Source organism: Balaenoptera musculus, chromosome 5 (genome assembly GCF_009873245.2).
Source record: "Balaenoptera musculus isolate JJ_BM4_2016_0621 chromosome 5, mBalMus1.pri.v3, whole genome shotgun sequence".
Lineage (NCBI taxonomy): Eukaryota > Metazoa > Chordata > Mammalia > Artiodactyla > Balaenopteridae > Balaenoptera > Balaenoptera musculus.
In genome coordinates, this window is record NC_045789.1 from 24,447,928 (window position 1) to 24,455,843 (window position 7,916).

The window sequence follows — 7,916 nt, forward strand, 5'->3', positions numbered from 1 at the left end:
TTTCCCACTATGTCACAGCTCTGGAAATTCCTATCTACAATTAAAGTAAGGGGATTTGTTTAGGGAAGATTTGAATTTTCCCCAGCAGTGAGAAAACTTAACAGTTTATAGAAATCACCCATTCTTTTTTCTGGATTGACATAGTTGTGTGTGGCCAGCACATGGCTCAGAGATTGACATGTCTAAATCTGTTCGTTTCTGATGCTTCAAGGAGTCTTTAATAACTAAAGAAGGGTCCTTTGTTTTTGCTTAGAAGATGAAAGCAAACATAATGACTCACAGAATTTTGCAGGAGCTGGTGAAGTCTGCTGCAGTATAATTTATCCATAACAATGCCAACCTTGAAATAGCATTGCTTTCCTCTGTTTTGTTTGGAAAATTAGAATTTTGTCTCTGTAGAAGATAGATATGAATCAAGTACAAGAGCTTCAGACTCAAACATTTTGGAAGTTTATTGTTTTCTATAGAAATCTGATTTTGTCACTTTACTGAAAATCAAGAGTATAATTAAGCTAATTAACATTTTAAAATCCGATTGGAGCAGAAGTTTTAACTCTCTTAAGAGAGCTGTATCTACAGATATTCCAGTTGTATGCTAATAATCAAACGTTATCAAAACACTTTTGTGAAGGAACTCTACTTAACCACACTGTTCTTAGTACTTTCAAATTATTTTCCATACAAGAAAGTAATAAAATTATACATCTTAAAGTATTCCAGATCCAACTCTCCATCCCTAATTGGTAGACATCAGAAAGTTTTACATTATCAATTAAAACATAATAAGCACATATTCCTAGACATATATAGGTGCACTCAACTTTTTTGCATATTTTTTTCTGGGCACTAAGATGTTACAAACAGTGGAAGAGTGATGATTGAGGTAAATTAATGCACTTAAATGGTTTATCGAGGTTCCATGTCAAGACAACTTATTGAAGACTATTATAACTTTTTCTTTAGTCCAGGAAAACACAGAAGTATTTGCCACTTATTTCTGAGAAATGAGTGCAACTTATGGTAAATGTGACACAAATACCAGATTTGTATATACCGGTAGTCTTTGTTCAGAGGTGTGGGACCATAAAAAGACAATGCATGTTGAAATTGTGCAAATGGTCTTAATAATCAATGGAAAAAATTATGATTGCTCCATTACCTTTAAACATTTTTGTCAAAACATGAAGAACTCCCTTACGTTGCTTATAAATATATAGGGAAATGGAAAAAACAGTAATACTAATATTTATTTAGTACATTGTAATTTAAAACAGTACAACATTGATAATTGTGTTACATTTATTTGCAAAGTCTTATCCAAAGTATTTTGAACACTACTTGCTTTTTCCTTCTCGTCCTAGAGTGTATTTTTTTTTATTGAAGTATATTGATTTACAATGTTGTGTTAGTTTCAGGTGTACAGCACAGTGATTCAGTTATAAATACATACACATATATACATACATATTCTTTTTCAGATTCTTTTTCCTTATAGGTTATTATAAAATATTGAGTATAGTTCCCTGTGCTTTACAGTAGGTCTTTATTGGTTATCTTTTTTATTTATAATAGCGTGGATGTGTTAATCCCAACCTCCTATAACTTATGACATGGAGAGAGCATCTTTTCTCCACTTTGGTGACTTGGTGACTTTCTAAGTATGGGTCAGCTTCCAACATTTTCTCTTCTGTACTTTCAATGTCATAAAATACCCCCTAGAGTTCCCTTAATGGGAATTTTTCTGCCTGTGTCACTTCTGGGCCATCTCTTTGTCACAATCACTTTCCCCATTAATGTCGCTAAGGTCACCTTCGCTAAGTTCCTTTGTTGCATGGCTGGAATCTCTGGAACAGCGGAGGTGTCAACATCCCCATCTTCTAATCACATCCAAATTCACTTTCAGTGTTATCACTTTCTGTACTTTCATCTGTTGGTCAATTTCCTCTTTTGACTGTCTGTTTTTGTAAAATGGGAGACAAGGAGGCGACACAGACAAATGCTTTCCTGGTTTTGCGTGACTGAATAACAGATGTGCAGGAGCCAATCAGTGACAGGCCTGGAAAAGAATGATGAGATTGGTCACTGATCAAGATGTGCATCTATGTAGTGACATGTGGTCTAAAGAGCTAGCACCAAAGTGTTTATGCAATTATTCACATTTAATATATCATGGTGACTAAAATTTGAAAAGTGGTGTTGGAGGACTGGTATTATTTAACTAAACCATGGTAATTAAAATTTGTGCATATCATAACTGTGTAAAATAGAGACTACCTGTATTAACCAAGCAGGTCAATTACAAATTATAGAAGGAATTGCATACTTTGTGGGAAAACACAAAGTTTCATAATATATCAGACATATATATATATAGATATATATATGGTATATATATGTATCAACATGAATTCATAGATTAAACAATAAGGAGAAAGAGTTGATTCTCAGAGTTCTGTTTTATGTGTTTTGTTTTATTTCATACTCGAGTCTGAGGCATACACAAATGTGTATGTCCTGTGGATTTTCGTTCCCACAGGAACTGGCAGATTCTTAGCTATTCAGGCAGGGACCAGTGCTTTACTTGAGAAATTCTAAAGATAGGAGATGCTTTGTAATGTAAACCGATGAACTGTGGCTCCGTAACTGTCTTCTTCACCTTGCTAGTACAATTTTATTTTAATAGATCTTTATTGGAGTATAATTGCTTCACAATACTGTGTTAGTTTCTGTTGTACACAAAAGTGAATCAGCCATATGCATACACATGTCCCCACATCCCCTCCCTCTTGAGCCTCCCTCCCACCCTCCCTATCCCACCCCTCTAGGTCAACCCAGAGCACCGAGCTGATCTCCCTGTGCTATGCAGCTCCTTCCCACTTGCTATCTATTTTACTTTCGGTAGTGTATATATGTCCATGCCACTCTCACTTCACCCCAGCTTCCCCCTCCCACCCCGTGTCCTCAAGTCCATTCTCTATGTCTCTACATCTTTATTCCTGCCCTGTCACTAGGTTCATCAGTACCATTTTTTTTTTTTTTTTAGATTCCATATATATGTGTTAGCATACAGTATTTGTTTTTCTCTTTCTGACTTACTTTTGTATGTAAGAACCTTACTCAGTGTAGCTATCAACCTAGTTTATTCTGTTAACTCCAGAAAATGTTCATCTAGTTTCCAAACAGATTCCTGGGCTTTGTCCTTCCTTCTTCTGGTCTTGTTTTCCAACAAATCTATTTTATCTTATCTATTCCATTACTGTCTAGCAAATCCATTTGAGCTAAGCACCAAGTTACTTTTTGTGGAAGGATTTTCAGAGCACTGTGTAATTTTCTGTGCTTCCATGAAGGATGGGAAGTGCAGAGGAGAGGAGTGGAGAGAACAGAGGCTGTGGAACCCAGCCAAAGATCTGACTTGGGTGTGAACTCCAGTGCAGTCACCCATAGACTGTGATCTTGGACAATTTGGGTCCTCTGTCTAAACCTCAGTTTTCTCAGTCTTATTTGGATAAGTCCCTTCATTCAGAATGAAGGGCTATGAGGACTCAAGCAGTAGCTCCAATTGCTTGATACCGGTTGCCCAGAAGGTTCACTGTTTTGAAGAAAACCAGGAAGCTAAATCAGTGGTCAGGGCAAAATAATTCTGCCACAATTAGTCCTGTCTGTGATGGTTTTGGAAAAGAGAGTGGTGACAGAACTCCTGTGTATTTTTGGACTCTGGACTAGAGACTCTGCTAATATCTAAAATAAGTTAGAATTTTAAGTATTCTGAAATGAGGTAAAATTCTCGTGGCAGAAAGTCAGATGGCTCAGCCAGTTGACTGTATCTTTCTGCCAGAAGTTTATTCTTGGCACAATCAGCAGTGGCTAGTGGAGGCCAGAGGGTCCAGAGTATGTAGAATTGTTCCTGCTACTATGGGAACGATTTGCCCAGTTGTGTGGAGCAGGTAGCAAAACATATCTAGTACCTCTAAGTTTATAGTTTCCTAAGATGACTTTTTTGAGACGATAGCAGTTATGAGATATGGGCCATTTGACATGTTTGTTCAATCAGATTTAATGTACGATGGTAGCTTGAAGAGCAAAATCATATTCATGTCCTTTGGTGTGGCCCACTGAAATAGTTCCTGGTTCTCGTTTTAATGCATACTCTTGTCCAAAGCTGCTTCTTTTGTGTTCAGGAAAAATTAACTTCTAACGAATGTTCTTCTTGCTGGTCACTTGCCAACTCACTCTAAGAATAAAATACTATTATTGGGAAGAGGGAACGTGATAAGGATTCAAATAAAGGCAAGTTCTTTGTATCTTACGTTTTTCCAGAATTCTGCTTGGACTGCCCTTACCTCCCTCAGACATGGACTATTTCAACAAACTGAACAATTTGCGATTTACAGTCTTGTATAAGATCTAGGAGCTAGAGGAGGAAGTGGGCAGAAGTAAAGATGTGGCAAGCTGCATGCCTGATGCAAATGTTCTAGCAATCTCCCTCCCTCTCTCTTCCACCAGTATTCTCTTCTCTCTCTTTTCCTGTCTTTCCTTCCTCATTCTTCTCTCCTGTCCTTTAAAAAAATTGTTTTTCTTAGTCTTTTTACACTTCTTTTTTTAAAATTTTAATTTTATTGGAGTATAGTTGATTTACAATGTCGTGTTAGTTTCAGGTGTCCAGCAAAGTGATTCAGTTATGCATATACATATATTCGTTCTTTTGTAGACTCTTTTCTCGTATAGGTTATCACAGAATATTGAGTAGAGTTCCCTGAGCTATACAGTAGGTCCTTGTTGGTTATCTATCTTATATATAGTAGTGTTTTTACACTGGTTTTTAAATTGGCCACCAGGCATCATGTTGCCTGGGCTGCTGTGACATGGCTCACCTCTGAGAATCTCAGCAAGCACAGATCTCTGCATTTCAAGAGTGTGGTTTCTCTACTATTTATTCCATCTATGATGCTGCAGAGGGCTTTCTCCACCTAATCACTGAGCTTCCATTCTTTCATGTCTAATACCAACTACGGATCTTCCTCGACTTACTATGGGGTTACGTCCCGATAAACCCATCGTAAGTTGAAAATATCATCCGCCGAAAGTGCATTTACCTAACTTAGCATCAGAGTTGAAACCTGCACACCACCATAAAGTCGAAAAATCACTGTTGAATCATCGTTAAGTCTGGATCTTCTGTATCGGCTCTTTCTTTCTTGCTTATTCCCAGAGTCTGTTCCAATGCTCAAGTGCACATTTACGCTTTAATGCTGCAGAGGATTTGGCACCAGCTAAAAGGAGCTGAGCCCTACATTTCTTGATTCCTTTGCACAGATTTAAGCCATGAAACAACCCTTTCTAGATACCTCCAGCATCACTCCGTCCTCAGCTCTTGCCATTTCTCCCTAGACCCTGACATCTTCAAAGCACAGAAGTCTCCGTGGTACTCTGAACAGGCCGCCCATTCTCCACTGTTCTGGCCCCAGGCTGAGCTGGGGCTGTCCCTTGGGCCTAGTTTTTGTTTCTGAACAATGTTTAGTCTTTCTGGTTTAAATCCTAGGTTTATCCCTCCTGTGGCTTCTGATTGAAATGCTTTTTCTTTTCTTTTGTATTTTTTTTCTCACAGCTTTCTTCACCATCCTTGCTGAAGTCGGCCTGGTTTCTGACGGATTCTTTTAAACTATTGTTCTCTCAGATAATTTAAAAGCCTGATGAACTCTGGATTGAGATGTCCTGGATTGTTTCATTCTGATCTCAGTGCCTTTTAGTAGAATTTGCCTCAGTTCTGACATTTTAAACAAACACAGTGTGAATTTTAACAAAATTTCATTTTTTTAAATTCCTCCTGTCTGCCTCTCTTCTTCACTACTGTTTACTAGTGCTGTCATTTTAGAGTTTCTATATTTCTCTCTAGCCTCTTAAGAATTTATTAGTGGTCATTGTCACTGCCTCATAGTACCAAGTTAGTTGATTTGGGAAAATGATAGATTCTAGCTATGCCTGACCTTTACATTCTCTCTTGTAGAAAGGATATGAGTAATAATAGGCCTCTGTTTGGCATTGTTTCCTTCCCATATATTTAGAAAGACATTCTGTCTGCTGTTGTGTCTTTGGTGGTTGAGGTTCTCCATATACATTTTTTAATCTTACCATTTCATGAAAGACCTAGACGAGATAAATCATGAGCTCAATGCTAATAATGTTCAGATTGACATTTGTAATCTGTTTTACAAACAAATATTTGTTCCTTTCACTTGAGAACAATTTAACTAGTAAAATAAACAATTTACTATACATTTTGTTCTCTTTTCTATTCTGAAGCAAACTTTTTTATGAGAGTATGAATTTAATAACAGTAAATATGAGATGATGATATATGCATCTTTCACTACTTTGTGTATTCTTTTTAGGACATGGAACAATTATTCATCCTTATTGTTCAGAAAGTACCTGAAATAAATTTGGTCCTCATCAAATATAATACTTGAATAACTGAAGCCATTAGTGAAAAAAATTTTAAGGTTCAAATTTGGAATTAATGTTGTTATTAAACATTCTTGTCTGTTGAGCTTCTGGTAAAATTATTTAAAGGTGTACATCATATAACTCAGGAAACCATGGCTTATTAGAAGGAACAGTGGCCTTGGATTCAGAAGACAAAGCTCAATCAAAGCTAAGTCCTGCTATTTCATTGAACTATCTAAGCTCAATTTCCTCAAATGTTACACAGGGAGTAATACATCTGAAACTGTTAGTGGGAAAAATAAATGAGATAAAAAAGTGTTTTTCACTGTGTCGGCAGGCACATAATAAATACTTTAAAAAATACTAGAAGCTTCTCTCTCTGCTTTCCATTATCCATTCTTTAAGATGTAAGAATGAATATTTATAGATGTTTAATTTTTCTCAGGTAAAATTATTAAATTCTACCTTTACAAAATTTATCTTTTGATTTCTGAAGATCAGAGCAGTGGAAGGAATTTTTGTTTTTAGCATCAAATGATCTGGAGGACTTTTGCTTTTTGGAAGGTTAGACCAAGGTGCTAGTGGAAGACTCCTTGGCAGAAAACAACTATGGAACTTGCGTTTAATACAAATCTATTACCTGAAGAATGAACAGAAGCATTCTTGTGTATACACTCAGAGGAAAGAACTCTGGGGCTGTTAGTTCCTCAAGTTCCTCATTTTTGCATCTTTCAGCCTAGGACTAAGTACAGTCTGCACAATTCCTGCAGTGGAGGTGGAAACCTACCAGCTTTCGGGCCAGGGGAACAAGAAGACTGAAGGCAGGGAAATGTGGCTGCCGAAAGGAGTATGGGAGTCCCAGAATGGAAAGAGCCAGAGAAGGGATTCAAAAATTCTGTCTGTCTACATAGCTGACTCATCTCTGGTCCATGCTCTGTTGAACAGAGCGACTCAACTACAGAGAAAAAGTCTGAAGAGAGATTGGAGCCGCTGCCCCCAAATCAGAATCTCAGTGTAAGCCCCGCCAAAATCATTGCCCACGGGCTTCCCTGGTGGCGCAGTGGTTGAGAGTCTGCCTGCCAATGCAGGGGACACGGGTTCGAGCCCTGGTCTGGGAAGATCCCACGTGCCGCGGAGCAACTGGGCCCGTGAGCCACAATTACTGAGCCTGCGCGTCTGGAGCCTGTGCTCCGCAACGAGAGAGGCCACGATAATGAGAGGCCCGCGCACCGCGATGAAGAGTGGCCCCCACTTGCCGCAATTAGAGAAAGCCTTCTCACAGAAACGAAGACCCAACACAGCCAAAAAAAAAAAAAAAAAATCATTGCCTGCTAAAATGAAAGATACCACATGTGCAAGTCTATTCACAGGGGAATGAAGCCCTGCCTGAGAAAGAGGCAGCATAAAGGAAAGGTTGACCAAAAGTCGAGTCGAGTTACCTTCCTGATGATACTACGTGAGCACCTGGACCC